Source organism: Aulonocara stuartgranti (assembly GCF_965226115.1).
Source record: "Aulonocara stuartgranti genome assembly, chromosome: 2".
Taxonomy (NCBI): Eukaryota; Metazoa; Chordata; class Actinopteri; order Cichliformes; family Cichlidae; genus Aulonocara; species Aulonocara stuartgranti.
Window position 1 is genome coordinate 19,826,772 of NC_138940.1, and position 21,772 is coordinate 19,848,543.

The 21,772-nt window shown below is 41.6% G+C and overlaps 1 protein-coding gene across 1 annotated transcript in view; it reads right to left on the reverse strand.

Moving 5' to 3' along the window:
- LOC309715738 (uncharacterized protein) overlaps positions 1–19,485 on the reverse strand; it is a gene marked incomplete at its 3' end in the record, with an annotated part of 122,042 nt that extends 102,557 nt beyond the window's left edge. Inside the window, exon 1 of the mRNA XM_082549088.1 lies at positions 19,447–19,485. The remainder of the gene's footprint in view (positions 1–19,446) is intronic.
- Positions 19,486–21,772: the final 2,287 nt, after the last annotated feature.

Sequence of the window (21,772 nt, forward strand, 5' to 3'; positions counted from 1 at the left end):
ACACAAAGGCCATTGAGTCAGCTAGCAGTTAGCATGAGCTAAACTAGGGTTAACATTGTACTCAACTACCACTGACTCATAGGAAAAGGCAAATCTCCAGTGAGCATGTAGCAGTGACCACAGCTTTAGATGAATGCTGATCTGCTATATTTCAATGGCCAACTGAAGAAGAAAGAAAGGGAAAAAAGAAATCAAGTCTTATAATTTTGTTCAGAATTTATTTGATGATTTCAAGGCATCTGTGAACAAAATTTTCAGTAGAGTGGAACTGGTGAAGATGATGTGATTAATTTTTGAGTAGCAACACGCTTCAAGACCTGGTGGCAAGGAAATTGCTGAGTGCATTAATTATTACTCACTCAGTATAAAACAGATGTCTAACCACAGCCTAGATGTATCAATTTTCTTTTCAAAGTCAAGAGCCAAGCAAATACTTCAGTCAGCGGGAAAGCCTAAGCAGACAGCTTGTCATCTCTTTATTGGAGTTGAGGTAGATGTAAACAAACACTTAAAAAAATCAAAAGATTAAAAAAAGACGTCCTTCTTGATCGCCTGTTGCATTGAGGTTTATCCGTGTTGAGTGCATCATTAATGTTATCTGGGACGTCAGCCTCTACTAATTTTCATGTGATGCTGCTGGAGTAGTAATGATCTTTAAAGGCAAAAATAAAAAGGTACAGTATTTAACTGCAAGTTTAAAAATCCCCAATGGGAATGCTGTTAGCAGCAAAACAGCCAACAGCACGACTGGCTAGCAGACATGAACACTGAGAGTTTGTTTTTGCCAATTCGTCCTATAAAATATGGTATTTTGGTCAAACTGTAATTAGACATCTGTTCAGTATCAAACATATAGTCACTTTAGTGCTCATATTGAGTATATATGTTTTACTAATGACGTAAGTCCAGGAAATACCATCTCAAATACAATGTGTCCTTCCCTTCAACAGTTATGGGGAACAAATCCTTCAGGATGTAAAGAATGATACAACTTTTGTTTGTGCATTTGTTACCTTAACATGAAGACTTTAAACAGGGAAACTCTACACACTCTACTTATGTGCTCATTGAAAAAGGTAAGATGGTGTTTCTGGGAAATGAAAAATCACTTGGTAATGGTTCAATACCAAAATTTGCAGTATGACAGCACAAATGTGTTTTGTTTGCACTGATTTTCACTATCTTTGGATGGGTCCTTGTTAGGTTTGGGTTTGTGAGCATGTAGTCTAAGGTTCATATCGTTAACAGGTTATTTTGTGACAGTGAATCTCAGGGCACATTGCACAAATGTCAGGTAGTGTAACAACTGGCTTTCTTCTCAAGCTTATGATAAGTCCATACTCCCAGTGTTCCCTCTGAGACGCTAGCCTTTCAAAAGTCACATTGATCACCTGTGAGTATGTGGATTGAGCAGCACTATCACTTCTTTATCTGTTTCATGTTGCATCTTTAACTTTGACATTTCCTTCTTTTATAAACAACACTTCCTTCAACTTTACATAAACAGAATCCGTGCAGAATAAAGTTGACAGTGACAAAATAGAAGAAAGCAGCAGGAAAAGGAAGTAGGGATGGCATGACAAAGGTCAAGACTCAGCCAAGTGTACTTAACCTATGGCACAGTCCCTCACCCGCTGAGCCACTGGGGAGACCCCATCATTGTCACAGGCTGCTTGAAAGAGAACAGTCAGCAGGGCACAGTGGCTGCCCCTGGGCAAGCCCCGGCATAAAAAAAATCAAACGCACCCCAGCAGTGTGAGTAATCTCACGGCTAATGTCTAATATCTAATGGCCTTAATCAAAAGCCCCTGCTACGATCCTCTCAGCACTGTGTTGATAAATCACAGCGCTAATGAAAAATGGTCCGTATAACAGCACAGCGCTGGTAGGCCGCGGCACAGCCCCATTTGTTAAAGCAGCTTCCTGCGGTTCTGGTGTCAGTTTAGCTTCCTGTCCGCCTCCCTCTCTACTGTTCGCCTCATTTGTATTAGCATCTCTCTCTCATTTGATTTAACCTCTCATTCTCATCTGTTCTCACTTCTCAACATTTTGTTCTAATTCCCATTTATTCCTCCACTTCCTGCGGGTCTCTCCCATCTTCCCCCATCACGTCCTTCCTCTTTCTCTTGCACTTTCTCTCCACTCTCACCTGTCTTTCCCTCGCTTTAGTTTGCTGGCTAGCAGTGTCCAGTTCTTTAATCTCTTCTCAGCTGCCCCCCCTCATTAGTTCCCTAACGCTGTTCTGTTGTTCCGTCGTCTCCCTCCCTCTCTCTTTACCTCTCTGTCTAATTTGTTAACCAGAGGTGTCATGTTGTGATCTGTTCTGTGGTCTTGGTGGGTAAAGCTGCATGGTGAACAGAGCTGCTGTGAGGAGGTAATTAACCGCTCCTCATTTAGACAACAGGCTCAATCAGTGAGACAGAATGACTACATGTGGGCTGGAATGCCAATTGCAGAGTCCTCAGGCAGGCAGACACACACACACACAACCTCCTCAAACGACCTTCAGAGGAAGAAGAAGAAAAAACCACCAGATAATGAAGAGTCTACATTCATGCTGAGGATGTATAGATTTTTCAGAATATGAGATGAGAACATTTGTCGATGCCTTTAAAAGAAAAAAAAATTCTACTTTGCATTTAAGAACATTGGCGGCTCCACATGGCAGCAGCTGGTAAGTGTTGGTGAAGCGTGTTTGAACTACATTTCCCAGGGCTCCTACGAGGCAACATCAGTAAATGACACTTGTGTTTACACGTCCATGCAGTCCGCTACGCCTTTTAGCTCAAGGCAAGCACGGTGGTGGGAGGGGAGAAAAGGGAGGGAGGTTTCGGGGGGGGGGGGGGGCATATAGGTTCTTCTCTGAGAGCCAAAAAAATAATGAAAATATGGGTTTGCTTTGGAAAGCAGAGGGAGCGTTGAGTGGTCCATTCCTGGATGTTTTCTTTTCTTTGGCTTTTTGCCCACCATAAATAGCAATAAAGGCAGACTCCAGAGACCTGGGAGGAAGAGAGAAAGGGGAATAACATGGAAATTGCTGTGGCCTCATTATTAAGAGAACAGTGCTGCATAACATTCAGCTTATTAGGTTTTCTTTATTATGTTATCTTTCATGGTTTTATGTGATGTTTTAACATGTCTGTTCCATATTTGGTGTTTTGCACTGCAACACAATAAATCAAAAATGGAAGCGCTGGTAGTTCGTGTCAGTCTGTGTGCTGTCAGTAACAGTACCTGCATGCTCCTCTATACACAAGAAGGATTTAACCTTCTAAATCCTGAACAACGAGATGTGTATCAAACCTTCTGACAATAATAAAAATAAAAAAATTAAATATCAGTTTGCATATATGAGTTTTGATTTGCATTTTTCTAAATCCTCCATTTTTGTGCAATTTATTGCTGGAAATTGTGCAATTTGTTTGGGTAAAAAAGCAAATTAATGTTGTAGAGGTTTCAAAAACTCACAGAAACACATGTACTCTGTTAAGTATGATACCGTGCGCATTGTAACGCTACAAACTTCCGTTGATGACGGTTTTGTAAAGCATGTAAAGCATCTAAAAAACAGCACGAGCACAATTTCTTACAGTTGGTGGGAAGAAAAAAGTTTTTTTTATTATATTGGATTTTGGTTATTTCAAAGCTAATCCTGATTTCTCATGTTGTACAAAAATCATTTCTCCTCATTATAATTCATCCAGTTTCCTAGAACAAAGAAACCATCCGGCTTTGCGTTACCGTAAATCCACTGACGTCCATCCATCGAATCCACTCACAAAAAAAGCAGAAATGAAAACCAGTGCCTTCCTATACTGCTGGATATTAAATGACATGAGCAACAGTTTCAAACTCATGTGAGGAGACGTCTTCCTGGTTTGTATCAGCTCCACACAAACACTGTTCAACATGAGATCGGCATTGCTATGTTCAAAGAAAGTTGGCAGTGTTGGGATTTGAACCCAGCCCTTCTCCGCGGTGTAAGCCTTTGTCCACTCAGCCCATTTGAATGAACCTGCGGTACTAAGAACTAAATTTACACATTGTCACATTGCAGTTGTTGATTAATGGGCTTCTTGCATTGGAGCAGTTCTTAGAGATCAGTGAGTTCTGAGCTTTTGCTCTGCAGTCAGCTGACTTCAGTTCCTGTGGAGGACGAGGGCAAAGAGCCGAGGCCTGTGTCAACAGAGAAAACCCTGGACAGGAGTCACCAGTTGTTATTTCCTCTGACGAACAACTGCAGAACATTTTAAACTCAGTGTTCACATCATCTTTATTTAATCTTGTTGATGTATCTACATTAGTGACTTTTCCACATGTTTGAAGTACCCAGAGTTGGTGATAGCTGGAGCCATAGCAGAGGATAGTTTCAGTCTTCTGCTCCTCTTGAATTATTTACTCAGGCTGTGACTTCGTCCTGTCTTCTTCCCCTCACTCCCAGCCAGTTGCAACAGCTGGCTGACCCCACCTGAGCCTGGTTCTGTTGGAGGTTTCTTCCTGTTAAAAGGAAGTTTGCCCTTCCCACTGTCGCCCAGTGCTTGCTAATAAGGGGTCATGTGATTGTTTTCTCTGTGATATTTCAGGGTCTTTACCGTACAATATAAAGTGCCTCGAGGCCACTGTTGGGATTCGGTGGTATATAAATACAACTGAACTGAATTGAACTGATGTCAGAGATGTTCTGTATGCAAACTGCACACGGTCAAGACATGTTTCAAAACATGAACTTTGGATGACGGTCATTGAGGTGATTTTTCCCAGTTTTCAGTAAGAGTGAGATAAATCACATAAACTTTAGCTACTAGCTCAATAGTTTGGGACAGTTTGCATCAATCAACGGATTCAGCTCTGTGTTCCATACAATTAAATCTGTGTACATGATTTAATTATAGGACTGGGCAGTGAAGGAAGAGAATCACACCGTGCTGTGCACAACAACAAAGGCTCTGCTATCAACAATACGTGATCTAAAAATGCGTTTTTAGGTTATCAGGAGCTTCCTTGTGACAAGGTTGTAGTCACTGAGGCCTTAGGTTTTTCAAAATCAGTAAAAGCTGAATATAAAACAGCAGAATGTACTTCCACTTTTTAGACTGTGTCTCCTAAATGGGTGGGAGGCTGTAATGCAGGGCCTGGCAGGAAAGCTGCCTGGGCTCCAACCAAAGACACTGATTTCCATCTGTAGCTACTGGCACATTTATTATCTCCTTTTGTTTCAGTTTAGTCCTAACAGTGCTGCCCTATGTTTTGTGTGTTTGTGCGTGCATGGGATTCTGTTTGACCTTGTCAAAGTCCAGTTTAGCTGTGAGTGTACAACATGGGCCTTTTTAAAAGTCTGTTTTGGGTTTCCACTCACATTCATAGACTCCCAAAGAAATGAATACTACATATGATGAATTTTGATTTGTTTTCATGGTCATAAAAACTGAGACTGCCTGGTTTAGGCTGCCTAGTCAGGCATTTTTCTCTGGTAGGACATTGGTCATTTATCCTACCAGCACGCAGCATGCAGAAAATTGGTCTTAAGTTTGGAGTTTCAGTTTAGAGAATGATTTTCATTTAGAGTTGCTGGAAGAGGAATAATAACTTTGCCACTTCCTCTAAAGCTCGGGTCGCATTGCTCGGCTAAATTTCAGATGGGCTGCAAGAAGTTGCAAAGGGCGCTCCATGAAAGCGATTAATCATTGTCAGAGATCTTTGATTTAAAATGCTGACATAGCATATTTCCTTGAATATAAAACAGTGTCTATTCAAACGATTAATATTGGTTGCAAAAGTGAGTGGTCTTAATGCATTTTCACAGGGCATTTCACCCACAAGAAGTTTGAAAAATGGAGCACACACTCAAAGCATTTATTTATTTCTAAGCTGACCCCAGAACAGTGTGTCTGTGTGAAACTTTATAGAAAAGAATGATTAATTACTGATTTGTTTTATTCCAGCTTCAAACTGCAGTTTACATCTTCAGTCATTTAAAAGTTTAGTTTAACCAAAAAGCAGATTTTAAGATAAGATAAGATAAGATAAGATAAGATAAGACTTTATTGATCCCACAGCGGGGAAATTTTTGCGCCACCTCAGCTCAAGTACAGATATATGAAGGAAATACAAAAATACAATTAAGTACAATCAATGAAAAAAAGTAAGATAATACACTATATACAATGGTAGCATACACAGTATGTGATTATGGATATAGTTGGAAATATGGAAGACATAAACTATATAGCTTGGAAGGTCATGGAAGGTCCATTATGCATGAAGTGGTGACCGTGGATGTTCACAGTGTCCAGTGACTTATGACATCGTGATTGAGGAGTTATAGAGTCTAACTGCTGTTGGGATGAATGATCTGAGAAAGCGCTCCTTCCTGCAGCGAGGGTCTCTGACTAAAGGAGCTGCTCAGCCCACTCACATACTCATGCAGTGGGTGATGTGGGTTGTTCATGATGGATGTCAGCTTTACGAACATCCTTCCCTCACCAACCACCTCCACAGACTCCAGGGGACATCCCAGCACGGAACTAGACCTCCGCACCAGTTTGTCAATCCTGCTCCTGTCCCTGTCCGTGCATCCACTCCCCCAGCAGGCCACTGCATAGAAAAGGGCAGATGCTACCACAGTGTCATAGAATGTCCTTAACAGAGTCCTGCAGACTCCGAAGGACCTCAGTCTCCTCAGCAGGTGGAGTCGACTCTGGCCCTTCTTATACAGGACGTCTGTATTTGTAGTCCAGTCCAGTTTATTGTTGAGGTGAACACCCAGGTACTTATAAGAGTCCACTATCTCAATGTCTTTCCCTTGGATGTTCACCGGTGTTGTAGGGGGTGACTTCCTCCTGAAGTCTATGATCATCTCCTTTGTCTTGCCGGTGTTGATTTGGAGTACGTTGGTCTCACACCAGCCAACAAAGTCACTGATGACCCCCCCTGTATTCCTGATCATTCCCGTCTGATTTGCATCCAATGATGGCTGTATCATCTGAGAACTTCTGTATATGGCAATCGTCCGAATTATAACAGAAGTCTGAAGTGTAAAGGCTGAACAGGAAAGGTGAGAGAACCGTGCCCTGTGGTGCCCCCGTGCTGCAGATTACCACCTCGGACACACAGTCATGGAGCCTCACATACTGTGGTCTGTTGGTAAGGTAGTCGATGGTCCATGCAGTCAGCTCCGGCTCCCTCTAGCTTCCCTCTCAGTAGTGCGGGTTGGATGGTGTTGAAAGCACTGGAGAAGTCAAAAAACATGATCCTCACAGTGCTCCCCGCCTGCTCTTAGTGAGAGAGGGATTGGTGTACCAGGTAGATGACAGCGTCATCCACCCCAATTCCAGAACGGTAGGTGAACTGCAGGGGGTCCAACACTGAGCCCACCAGTGGCTGAAGGTGGTGCAGTATGAGCCTTTACCAAGTGTTTCTAGTCAGGACTTAGCATGAAGCCTGTTCATTACACCTTACTCACATGAAATGGTTGCTAATCCATTTTCTTATTTCCGTTAGGCATGTACTGTATATCCATAATTGGATTTGGATGGATTGTGTTCAGTTGTCAGTTGCTATTAGAGGCTTCGGAGATAACGAGTCAGTGGGCGATGTGTTTTATTTTATTTTGTCAAGCGTATTCACTTCCTCTGCTCCCAGTATACGCCACCTTAAAAACAAGATCAAGAGTGGATGCTCAAAATGCCCTTCACTCCATTCCTTGTGACTAGGATAATACAGTCCCCATCAAAAGTTTAAGACCACTTGAAAAATGGCAAAAAATCCTATTTTGCATGGGTGGATCTTAACAAAGTTCCAAGTAGAGCTTCAACATGCAACAAGGAGAAATGGGAGCGAGACAAAATATTTTATTGAAAACTATGCTTAAACTGAAACAGGCTGTTTTACAGCTGATCAAAGGTTTAGGACTACATGCCTTTAAAAGGCCAAATCTGTGCAAAAATTCACTGTCATTGTCTGTCAAGTAGTCACACTGTCACGATGTTCTGATGGCAAAGGCAAAACAAGCTCTCCCTTATTGAACGTGGTCGGGTTGTTGAACTGCATAAGCGGGGTCTCTCACAGCACCATCACTGCTGAGGTGGGACGCAGTGAGACAGTGCTGGTGAAATTTTTTGTTCCATAACTCTCAGGATCATTTAAGAAATTCCAAATGACTGAGCTGGACGATCCCATTGGCTGTCCATTTTTCAAGTGGTCTTAAACTTTTTATCGGGAATAGATGTCAGAAGCTTATCTGCATATGGATATTTTGTGATATCTTATTCATTTCCCAGTTTTTCTTCGTTCAGTTTCACATGCATTTGTTAAGGGGAGGCGGCTTATCCAATTTTGCCCCGTCTCACAGAGACGTCTCCCAAAATGCTCTTGATATTTTGCCCCTTTTGGTGATGCTGTTGATGGTTTTCCTCATGTCTTAACAATGTATTTCCAAGTCTCTTTCTTCTTCTTGCCAGTCCTAGTACAGTAGATGTCGATTACAGTAAATCATCGACTGCTCCATCATCTACCTACTTGTTGATCCTGAGATTAATCATCGATAGCTCTGCAAAAATCGACATGAAATCAAAAAGCCAACAGTTTACAAAACTTTAAATGATTCCACCTCAAAGTGTTTCATCATTTCAGAACTTTTTGCCCTTGGTGACTTTGTGTTAACTTTGTAGGTTTGTTCTAATACAGTGACTTATAATCTGGAAAATCTCTGAGAGACACTAATCTTTGTCTGCAGCTGCTGACTGACTGACTCTCACTATAATCTTTCAGGGGCTGACAGCAGCACCACAACATGCTTTTGCTGGAATCTCAGCAGAGTTTGTTCGAATTTGAAAACAATCACCAGTCAAGCACCAAACAAGACAGCCTCACTGACATGGCTGCCACAGAAAATTGCACTGACCAGTCTCCAAATCAATGGCTCAGGCTCACAAAAAGGCATTTATTACCATCTGTGGACATTGGCACTGATTGCCTTCCTCTCTTCTCTGGCCTGATCAGAATGATTCCTCTGTATGACTTTGTTGTCTTGCCCAATTGGGAGTTCTATCCCTCTTCTCTCCCCCTCTCAGTCTCTCTCTGTTGCCCTGTCCAATCATTTTTTTTTATCTTCAGACAACTGTGCTTTACCAAGCGCCAACACCAAAATAACTCTAAGCCAGATTTTCATTGCACGATTAACCTCAAATAAGCATCAGTATAGTATAATTATGGAAACATTCAAAAGCTTAAATTAAACATTGGATGCACAAATAACATTTCCACAAAACCTGTCATGTAACATTATGTTTTACATGCCAGAAAATCATTTCTGTGTTTATGTTTTTTAAGTCTGATTGCATTGCTCATATCCACATATCTCCATTGTAAGAACTGCTAGTGGCTATAATACCTACAGAGTTGTGTTTATCTGTTTCATTTTAGCCTGATGTATTTTCTAGTTTCAGAGATGAATCAACACAAAATATGTCTTAAATGTAACACAGTTCAAATGTGAGTGTTGCTTGTGATTTTTTAAGGACACATACATTCAAAGCATCACTACTGTGAAACACTTCACTCTGCAGTAGTTTTGTTTGCACAGTGTGAGAATGCCAAATTCTGACATTTCCAAAATGTCCCGACCAGAGGCATCCTGGTACTGGGAAGACTTGAGTGGAACTGGTTAAAGTTGTCCTCAACCACGATGACAATGTCAATCATACCGAGTGAAAAAAACAGTCATGAAACTCAGATCAGATATTTGTTTATTTTTTAGCATCTTTGTTAGTTAGCATGCTAACCCGATACCATGGCATGCTAATACAAAATATAATAAACCTTCTGTCTGTGGGTCAACGTGTTCCAAAACCGAAGGACTTCTCCATCAGTGTCAGCTTCATTTTATATTTTGTAGCAAATTTTAACATTTTTCAGTGTTTATCAAAATAGTGAGTGCAATGAAACTTACCTCTTGATTGAATCTCTTTTTTCTGCTTCCACTTTCGTTTGTGATATTTTGCAATGTGTTCTGTCTGTAGGTCTGTAGTTTTTCATGTAATGTTATGAGCACACTACTTAAGAATTATCCAACATATTGAACACAATGTTTTCACCAGTAGCAAAGGGGAAAAGTGTATTCCCTGACTCGTTGCCAAGTGGCTCCTAACTTGCTAACTGTTGCTTGATGAAATTGGTTGGTGACCAAAATCACCTTGTGATTACTTTGGTCACCAGCAGACTGCAGTTTCACTACCACTAGGACAGTAGCTGCTAATACAATCACTAGTATTCTGGTACTGTACACATATGCTGCACAAATATAAATCCATACAATGGAATCAGCCAATGTGGTATAAGCTGTACAGTACAGCAACTCAACAGCAGTGAATCATTGAACTCATTCTGAGAACTGCCTGAAGAAACGCCGACTGGATATGCAAATGCTAAGAAGGCCAGGTTCAAGTTCATGTGCAAAGCTGTGAGCTGAGCATATGTAAATGTTGGTCTATGCATGAAGAGCAGGAATCATGTGTTACCTTACTGTACAGTATTAAGGTCATAAATCATGACTTATTCTGTTCAAATGTGTCATTAAAATATATTCTTTGGCTTCATAAAGTATTGATCGCTTTAAGTGACACGACTGAACTGAGACATCAAGCCAATGTCAAATTTCTAAGTTTGAAAACTCACAGTGTAAAATAGTACATCAACCCAATCACATCCTTTCCTCTCCTTAAATAACTCGACTCTCGAGCCATTTCCTCTGTTTTTCTCTTAACTATTAAAACCCCTCATTAACTCGAGATGGTGTCCTAAATCCTCCATGATAGAAGGGAATATATTCTCCGCTTTTAACTTATCCTAAGGGATGAGATGAGCCACTGGACAGTTGGATGGAGGAACTGGGTGAATTAGAGGAGGCTATGAAGTTTTATTTCTCTCACGTGGATGCAATGAGTGAATGGGCTGATGAAGAGATGGATGGCAAAAGATAAAAAATGAACTGAGGAGGCAGGAACCTTTAGAAGGACTGAGTCCTTAACACGTGGATGATAGTTGGAGAGCAAAGATGAGTAAGATGAAGGTATAAAATTAAATTTCACCTTCGTTTCTTTACTGCGCTGTAAGATTTTGATTTGATAATTAAAGTCTGTAATCAATCTCAGGGACAGTGTGCATCAATACATTGTTCTCCAGTCATAAAGAAAACAAGGCTAACCACAGCATCCATAAATCCTGCTGCTTTATTGTTGAAGCTAGCGTGAGTTATTCCACAGCTTATCATCAATAACTTTATTCCCACTGGACATTAAGTTGTTAATCCGCAACTGCTGTAATTAACACTCTGCGATCTTGAATACTGCTTGGTGTCAGATTTTTAAAACAGCAGCTTTTTATACACTTCTCCTAGTGCTCCTCTACTCTCATGAGTAGAGAAGAGACAGGAGAAAGACAGAACCTTAGGATTCCACAGTGGGAACATGGAGAGAATAAAGGAGGTGCAAATCACTGAAGATTTTAAGGACCAGCTAAAGAACATGGCTGATAGAGAGCCAAATGCCTACCAAGAGCCACAAATCTAAATTCAGGACTGTAGTCCTCTGTAAATGACACACAGGCCAAAACTCCACTAACAGTAATTAATGTATCTAACTGTGAATGTGTTAGATAGGGTTTGTATAGTCAAATAGTTTTAGGGTAAAGAAAAAAGACTTGTGATTGGCAAATCATTAACAAGTGAGTGTATTTGGATAATGCTCCTTTCTGATTCTAAGAATGACCGTTCGGTTTAGTGTTTATTCTAAAACATGTGATTAAGCCCATAAAGTTATCAGGACAGTCTTTAATGAGGTCACATGTCAGTGCAGCAATGGCCTGTTTTCCTAAATAGGGATCACCTGTGGTTACATGTATCTTCTTGACAAGAGATGAACATAATCAAAAATCCTGTCTGGAAGTGTCTGAAGATGTACCTGCTCTGTTAAAAAAACGTTATATTTCATAGAGGGCAAATCATTTGTTCCCATGTGAATGAAATACAGGAAAACTGTCTCTGTCATGATCTGGAGGTATGACTGGAAAATTCCATCAGACACCTGAGTTCCTTGGTCTCCATCCCTGGGTGGAGCCATCATCCCTCCTGCAGTCCTGCACACCTGAAGCTGATTCTGGGTAATAGTACTACTCTCTGCTATGAATTAATCAGTTTTCTTAATAAACACTGTAAAACGTCTTTGTTGTGGTTCCCTGCATTGCCTGTGGCCATTGTTTTCCTCCAACAAGGTTTCTGGGTAATGTAGGTAAACTTACATACTGTTACTTTTTATACTAAAAAAACAGGGTTAAAAAGAGTTCAGCACAGTCAGTTAAAAAGCACATCATAATGCAGACAGTGGCATATCACATTCACTCAGTCACTCACAGAGAGTGTGGGAGGAACAAACAGTCAATATCACATAGTTCTGGATGAGCAGGCATCATATTGAGCAGATCCATGAATCAACATCTAACCTTCACCAGCTCTGCACTCACAAGTACGGCTGCGTTTTGCTTCAGGCAGTCGGCCGCTCGGAGAGATGCGCTGAGAGAAACGCATGAACCCAAATAAAAAACATCAAAATGTGGAGCTCTCCCTAAAATCACTCCCTATGTCAAGGATTAGGACAAGTGTGGAAGAAACTGACCGAGTTGCCAACTTTGCCCAAGATGCAGCGTTAAAGAACATCAATCTGGTTACCTTACCTTACGTTTCCTTGTTGTTCCCATTTTTCCTCCGTATTACACTCTTATTGCAGGTGGATTGAATTCTGCTCCACAGAGGCTGCTTTTGTTCGAGAAATCCTTTTATTTTCTTCTGACAGATTTCTCCCTCGGTTTCCCATAGAAACAGTGATAAGCTGTTCAACAGGCTCCAGACTGCAGCTGCACTTCTTATTCTCATTTCGGATCAGTCTGCCAATTATTTTATGTATGTTCTGTATAATTTAAAAGCTACTACTCAAACAGCAGCCAGTTGTACATTTGCTGCAGTTTGCTGAGGATTTGCTACATTAGGATCTCTGGTATGCACCACATGCATTTGGGTTTTTTGTTTCTTTTACAAAAAAAGAACATGCTATGCTAAAAATCTTTGTTCAAAATCAAGTTGTAGGTCCAAAGTTTCAAACAATACAATCAGCGAGTAATGACATTAGGAACAGATATCGCTTACATCATAGGTGTCAAACTCTGGCCCGCGGGCCAAATTTGGCCCGCAGCCTAATTACATTTGGCCCGTGAAGCCATACCAAATTACTATTAGAGCTGGCCTACTGGTATTATACAGCTAATATATATATTGTTTAGTATTAAGCTTTGCTTGTTCCATATTCAGTTTTTCAGCAAACCTTGTTTGAGTCCATAAGAAAAGATTCATTCTTATATCTGGAGGAAGATTTTTTTTTCTCAATAAATATTAATGTTAGCCCGCGACTTTATTCCAGTTTTGAATTTTGGCCCACTGTGTATTTGAGTTTGACACCCCTGGCTTACATGGTCAGGTCTTAAGCCTGTGATCATAGATGCCCCATCCACCTGTTGTGGAGGAGCAATCACAAACAGTAGGCTTAAAACTGAACTGCAAAAAATATTTCCAAAAGTCCAAGTAGACTCCAGAAATAAATATATAAAGCAGGGAAAGAAACACTGAAAACAACAAAAACTGTGAATTCAGGCGCCACACAACAAAATGCCCTCAGGTGGTTTCTCACTGCTCAGTTCATAGATCCAGTTCTATGCATTCCTTGCACAGCTGGAAATATTCAGTTTTGATCATTGCTTCTTTTTTTTAATCCAACAAATAGTTGTCATAATTATATTCATGCTCTGCTAGAGACTAGCGCAAATGTTCCTCATCTTCCACTCAATTTACACCGCTGTAGTTTCACTCCCTCCCTCGAATCCACTCTAGCCCGCACACTTACATGCACATTCACAAATGTCGTCCCAAGAAAGTCATAAACCATGAAATTATTAGATTACAGCAGAAAAAGAGCTGCAGGATGTTATGGTCATCTCGGCCTTAGCCATGCCCCAAACAGAATTTTTATAACTCTATGCTTGACTTGGTCCTGATGAGAACTAGCCTTAGCTCGCGCTGAGTGTTAGCTTGGCTGCACAGCATTACGCCGGCCAAAGCACAAAATGGTACTCAAGTGTTGGTGTCCTGGCAAAAACAAAACACAAGCAGACACCTGTTCGCCTTCATAAACGCAACTCCCTGTGAAAAGCTTTACCTCTGAGCCCCGATTAGCTCTTCACAGATTTAACATCTAATCTGTCGGCTTCTGTTCCTCCTTCTCCCTCTGGGATTTTCTAACAGGTCATGTACATATTTGTTTCGCACTAATCTAACACAGATTTCATGGCTAATGAACCCTGCTCCTCTCTGCTTATTTCCCAATCCCTCTCAGTCTGTTTTAGAGGCCTTGTGGAAGCTCACTGCTTTATTATTGGATCAGGGTGTGTTTATAGCAAGACTGGTATTTTCTAATAATAATCCACTAGACAGCATTATGGTCTTGCAGCGTGGAGGCCAGTGCACAGAACCCCATCTTGTCACCACGCTCATGAGCTTAAACGCTATGCTTTGATTCTCTGAGACAGCAAAAACTTGCCAAGATCACATAACACAGAAAAAGTAATAGGAATCACATCAATGTGGAAAAATATAGTAAGGGTTAACAAAGGACTTAAGGACCTCAAGTGGAGATGAAATAATAGAAAATGGCCCAGTGAGCCAGAAGTTTGCACTTGTCTGAGGTCGATATCCTCCTGGTCAATAAGCAGAAATAAAACATAATGAAAGGATTAAGAAAACTGCGTTTTGGGTGATTCAGCTTATGAATTCATGCTCCACTGTGACTGCAGGTCACTAAACAACTATGGTTCTGAAAAATTATTGTTTTAGCAAATTTTATTTAAAGCATCAAGAGTAAAAATGTTTTTGTTTTTTTAAATCTCTGACAGTGTTTTACTGTTATACACAATGTTTATGGATGAATGTTAATGATGTAGTCCATTGTACTGTTTCAGATACATGGAATTAAGATTATTTTACATTTTTTTTACCTGTGATGTTTGATGATGTCAAATAAGCTGCGAAGCACAGAGCTGTAATAACATTATAGAAGAGTTGTCAAATTATTAACTTTCATTTCAGGATTCAAATAAAGTAATAAGGAGGTCATAAATACATGTGATAACTTTTAGAATTTGTTCAGTACAACATCAACACTATTGGGTTTTCTGTCTTGTGGCCATTAATACATGAACTGTTATGATCTGAGTGGTTTTTATGTGCCTCCTTTAACATTGTGTGTGTGTGTGTGTGTGTGTGTGTGTGTGTGTGTGTGTGTGTGTGTGTGTGTGTGTGTGTGTGTGTGTGTGTGTGTGTGTGAAATAATTAACACATCAAAAACCTCAGGCAAGGTTGTATTATTTGATCTTCCATCACAGCATTAGCATGGCTAGAACCAATATTTGTTTCCATTGCTAATTAACAAAACGATTAAACAACAGATACCCCCAAGCCAGATTTTCTAATTTAGTGTTTTGTGTAACTAACGATGAAAAGTATAAAGGTGTTGAATTCAGTGTTGCATATTCAGCATATGTAGCTTTAATTTTTGGTTTTGCAAAAATCAAAGAATCCTATTACATTTTATTTTCTTAGTCATATTAAGAAAATTATTCATGTAGAGGAAGAAGAAAAATGGTGAAGCCGGGCTAAAAGTTTGGAGGTGTCGTGAACACTACTACTATTAAAATGCACAAAAAGGACAAGCGTGAACACAACACTGTTAACAACTTGCAAGCATATGCAGAGAGTGATGTTAAAAGTGAACGTATGCTGACCCGGGCCCAGCAGCCAGAGCCTGAACTGTAACAAGTAGCAAAGGCAGTGATGACCAGGTTTGTAGCACTGTAGCCGTCTACTTGTACATGTTTCTGCAGCAGAGTTTCAGCAACAATCGCTTTGAAGTTTCTTTGGGTTATTTTTGTTCTTAAACTTTTTATTTGTATTGTCAACTTTGTGTTCACATTAAAATAAACCTTGTATGTGTCCTCATTAGGTTTATATTGTAACACATCCTGTAACATAAAGCTCATGTAAGTAGTCCAATGAATCATTTTCTCTGGGGCAAAATTAGGTAAAGTAACGAATTCAAAAATGAATTCAATACAAATGAAATAAATAGCAAGCGATTGTAGGTGAGGGGGAGGGATGAACCTGGCACCTTCAGTGGCTGACAGTGGGGACTTAGCAGCAGCCATCATTTTGGTGGTGTTTGGCTATCTCAGCCCTCAATCATCTTTTAAATCATCAGAGGGGTGCAGCTGCCTGCAGAGGAAAATCTTCTCATGGTTTGGATAAAACTGATCCAGTTTCCTCAAAGTGTTTTAAAGTGCCACTCACTGCTCCCTCCGAGTCGTGATTTGATGCTGAAAAAGCCCTGTGGCCTCAGAACACCAATTTCACTTCTCACACTTTCATTTAGTTCTTATGTGTAGTTGAACAAGTCTCTGATGAATGCACCAGTAAATTCTCTCTGAATAGCATCTAAATTCTGCCTCACTGAAAGCACACAGATACTCAAAATTTGCATTAACTTTATTGTTCACCTAGAAATATTATACGATCTATACAAAAAAGATTTCTTTGTATGACTCCTTTTGATGTGCTCCTAGGGTTTTGGATGCTGTATTTCTAATACATCCTTAAAAACCTAGCACAAGTGGGCAGTCTACATCCATTTATGATAACTGGGTGCCTTGAAAAGCGCTATATAAATCCAATTCATTATTATTATTATTATAAGTCAGAGAACCCATAGCCTCCTATTGAAGAGAAATGTGATGGATTTGTTGACTACTGGACTCATTCAGCAGCTACAGAAGCAGCAAATACTGGGCTGTATTTGTTTCAAGGATTAAAGCAGTTTATTTCAAAAGCACAGAAAACAAAGAGAAAAGAAACAGCGTGCAGCGTATTCTTAGAGGACTTCAAGGACTCCCGTCTCACAGTACAGTGAGTATGTTCAGTTATGATCAACATGATACCTTTCATTTTCTGTCAGCTAAAGAGACAGAAAGGTGATGCATGACAAGAGGTAAGAACAGTGCAGGGACAAAATGTATCTGAGACAAGTTTGAAATAACAGAACAATAAACAAGGTGCTTAATATTTAGGCAGATAAAAGTCAGTACTATCTCACTTGTTTCATAAATAACTGAAGTCTCGTGTTTACGTACTTTAACAAGGTTAACATGACGATAGAGCAGTTATATAATGGAGTAGTGGATTAGAGATATTGATCTGAAAATAAGTGAGCACGCATACAGTGGGGTAAAAAAGTATTTAGTCAGCCACCGATTGTGCAAGTTCCCCCACTTAAAATGATGACAGAGGTCAGTAATTTGCACCAGAGGTACACTTCAACTCTGAGAGACAGAATGTGAAAAAAAAATCCATGAATCCACATGGTAGGATTTGTAAAGAATTTATTCGTAAATTAGGGTGGAAAATAAGTATCTGGTCACCTCGAACAAGGAAAATCTCTGGCTCTCACAGACCTGTAACATCTTCTGTAAGAAGCTTTTCTGTCCCCCACTCGTTACCTGTATGAATGGCACCTGTTTGAACTCATCATCTGTATAAAAGACACCTGTCCACAGCCTCAAACAGTCAGACTCCAAACTCCGCCATGGCCAAGACCAAAGAGCTTTCGAAGGACACCAGGAAAAGTATTGTAGACCTGTACCAGACTGGGAAGAGTGACTCTACAATAGGCAAGCAGCTTGGTGTGAAAAAATCAACTGTGGGAGCAATCATCAGAAAATGGAAGACATACAAGACCACTGATAATCTCCCTCGATCTGGGGCTCCACGCAAGATCTCATCCCGTGGGGTCAAAATGATCATGAGAACGGTGAGCAAAGATCCCAGAACCACACGGGGGGACCTGGTGAATGACCTGCAGAGAGCTGGGACCAAAGTAACAAAGGTCACCATCAGTAACACACTACAACGGCAGGGAATCAAATCCCGCAGTGCCAGACGTGTTCCGCTGCTGAAGCCAGTGCATGTCCAGGCCCGTCTGAAGTTTGCCAGAGAGCACATGGATGATACAGCAGAGGATTGGGAGAATGTCATGTGGTCAGATGAAACCAAAGTAGAACCTTTTGGTATAAACTCAACTCGTCGTGTTTGGAGGAAGAAGAATACTGAGTTGCATCCCAAGAACACCATACCTACTGTGAAGCATGGGGGTGGAAACATCATGCTATGGGGCTGTTTTTCTGCCAAGGGGACAGGACGACTGATCCGTGTTAAGGACAGAATGAATGGGGCCATGTATGGTGAGATTTTGAGCCAAAACCTCCTTCCATCAGTGAGAACTTTGAAGATGAAACGAGGCTGGGTCTTCCAACATGACAATGATCCAAAACACACCGCCCGGGCAACAAAGGAGTGGCTCCGTAAGAAGCATTTGAAAGTCCTGGAGTGGCCTAGCCAGTCTCCAGACCTCAACCCCATAGAAAATCTGTGGCGGGAGTTGAAAGTCCGTGTTGCTCGGCGACAGCCCCAAAACATCACTGCTCTCGAGAAGATCTGCATGGAGGAATGGGCCAAAATACCAGCTACTGTGTGTGCAAACCTGGTAAAGACCTATAGTAAACGTTTGACCTCTGTTATTGCCAACAAAGGTTATGTTACAAAGTATTGAGTTGTATTTTTGTTATTGACCAAATACTTATTTTCCACCCTGACTCACGAATAAATTCTTTACAAATCCTACCATGTGGATTCATGGATTTTTTTTTTTCACATTCTGTCTCTCACAGTTGAAGTGTACCTCTGGTGCAAATTACTGACCTCCGTCATCATTTTAGGTGGGGGAACTTGCACAATCGGTGGCTGACTAAATACTTTTTTGCCCCACTATATAACACCCAGCACGCCCCTGCGGGCGGTTTATCCTTCAAGCTCGGGTCCTCTACCAGAGGCCTGGGAGCTTGAGGGTCCTGCGCAGTATCTTAGCTGTTCCCAGGACTGCGCTCTTCTGGACAGAGATCTCCGATGTTTTTCCCGGGATCTGCTGGAGCCACTCGCCTAGCTTGGGAGTCACCACACCTAGTGCTCCGATTACCACGGGAACCACCGTTACCTTCACCCTCCACATCCTCTCGAGCTCTTCTCTGAGCCCTTGGTATTTCTCCAGCTTCTCGTGTTCCTTCTTCCTGATATTGCTGTCATTCGGAACCGCTACATCGATCACTACGGCCGTCTTCTTCTGTTTGTCTACCACCACTATGTCCGGTTGGTTAGCCACCACCATTTTGTCCGTCTGTATCTGGAAGTCCCACAGGATCTTAGCTCGGTCATTCTCCACCACCCTTGGGGGCATCTCCCATTTTGACCTTGGGACTTCTAGGTTATACTCGGCACAGATGTTCCTGTACACTATGCCGGCCACTTGGTTATGGCGTTCCATGTATGCCTTGCCTGCTAGCATCTTGCACCCTGCTGTTATGTGCTGGATTGTCTCTGGGGCATCTTTACACAGCCTGCACCTGGGGTCTTGCCTGGTGTGATAGACCCCAGCCTCTATGGATCTTGTACTCAGAGCTTGTTCTTGTGCTGCCATGATTAGTGCCTCTGTGCTGTCTTTCAGTCCAGCTTTGTCCAGCCACTGGTAGGATTTCTGGATATCAGCCACCTCCTCTATCTGCCGGTGGTACATACCGTGCAGGGGCCTGTCCTTCCATGATGGTTCCTCGTCTCCCTCCTCTTTCTTGGGTTTCTGCTGCCTGAATAGGATGAGGGACCTATGGATATATATATATATATATATAAGTCCAGCACCCTGAGGCTGTACGCTAAGCGGAAGGAAGGGGGCCGGGGACTGGTGAGTGTCAGCACCACAGTCCAGGATGAGACAACGAACATCCAAGAATACATTGGGAAGATGGCCCCAACTGACCGAGTGCTCAGTGAATACCTCAGGCAGCAGAAACCCAAGAAAGAGGAGGGAGACGAGGAACCATCATGGAAGGACAGGCCCCTGCACGGTATGTACCACCGGCAGATAGAGGAGGTGGCTGATATCCAGAAATCCTACCAGTGGCTGGACAAAGCTGGACTGAAAGACAGCACAGAGGCACTAATCATGGCAGCACAAGAACAAGCTCTGAGCACAAGATCCATAGAGGCTGGGGTCTATCACACCAGGCAAGACCCCAGGTGCAGGCTGTGTAAAGATGCCCCAGAAACAATCCAGCACATAACAGCAGGGTGCAAGATGCTAGCAGGCAAGGCATACATGGAACGCCATAACCAAGTGGCCGGCATAGTGTACAGGAACATCTGTGCCGAGTATAACCTAGAAGTCCCGAGGTCAAAATGGGAGATGCCCCCAAGGGTGGTGGAGAATGACCGAGCTAAGATCCTGTGGGACTTCCAGATACATACGGACAAAATGGTGGTGGCTAACCAACCGGACATAGTGGTGGTAGACAAACAGAAGAAGACGGCCGTAGTGATCGATGTAGCGGTTCCGAATGACAGCAATATCAGGAAGAAGGAACACGAGAAGCTGGAGAAATACCAAGGGCTCAGAGAAGAGCTCGAGAGGATGTGGAGGGTGAAGGTAACGGTGGTCCCCGTGGTAATCGGAGCACTAGGTGCAGTGACTCCCAAGCTAGGCGAGTGGCTCCAGCAGATCCCGGGAACAACATCGGAGATCTCTGTCCAGAAGAGCGCAGTCCTGGGAACAGCTAAGATACTGCGCAGGACCCTCAAGCTCCCAGGCCTCTGGTAGAGGACCCGAGCTTGAAGGATAAACCGCCCGCAGGGGCGTGCTGGGTGTTTTTTTTTTTTTTTTTATATATATATATATATATATATATATATATATACTGTATCTTGGTGGGGGACCAAATTCTGAAATTTACTATACTGGTGGGGACCAAAGTGGATTTAGTGTCAGGGTTACAATTGGGTTGTGATTAGGCATTGAGGCCATTTTTCACACTCAAAATGTGGTTTATGTGTGAAGCTACATTTGAGTTAGGTTTAGGTGTAGGGTCATTCATTTTGGATGGTTAGGGTAAGCAGCTAGGGAAAGCATTATGTCAATGGGATGTCCCCACAAGGATAGCAAACCAGACGTGTGTGTGTGTGTGTAATCTGCAATTGGCAAGTGTTAAGCTGTAACACTGAGGTCAGAGGTGGAAAATATAAATTTGATATTTACAATCATCATATACCAGTATCATTTTCAAAATGTTGCCAATGCTAACAAAAGCAGGAGAATTTTAAGCAAAGTTTTCCAGATAAAAGAAAGTTCGACCTTAATTCACCCTGAGAGGTCAGAGGTCAAATGTGACATGATAATTACAGTCAAAGTTGCTTTAATATCTATATGATGTCAAAACAACCAATGACAGTAGTTTTATTATCACTTTGACCTTCAGATCAATCTGTTGACCTTGTAGTTGAGGTCAGAGGTCAGATGTTACTTTATATTTTACATCTTACGTGGTACTTTTCATATGTTTACAATATACACACCACAGTCTACAAGACTCTTTGTTCACCTTTAAGATTCTTGGTGGATGTAAGCAAAATGTTAATGGATTGTTAACTTGACTCCACTCTGCACCCCTGCAAAGTTTTATTATAATTCATTCAAACTTTTCAAGCTTGCCATGCACACAAACACAAACTCTTTGTCAGATGTAATTA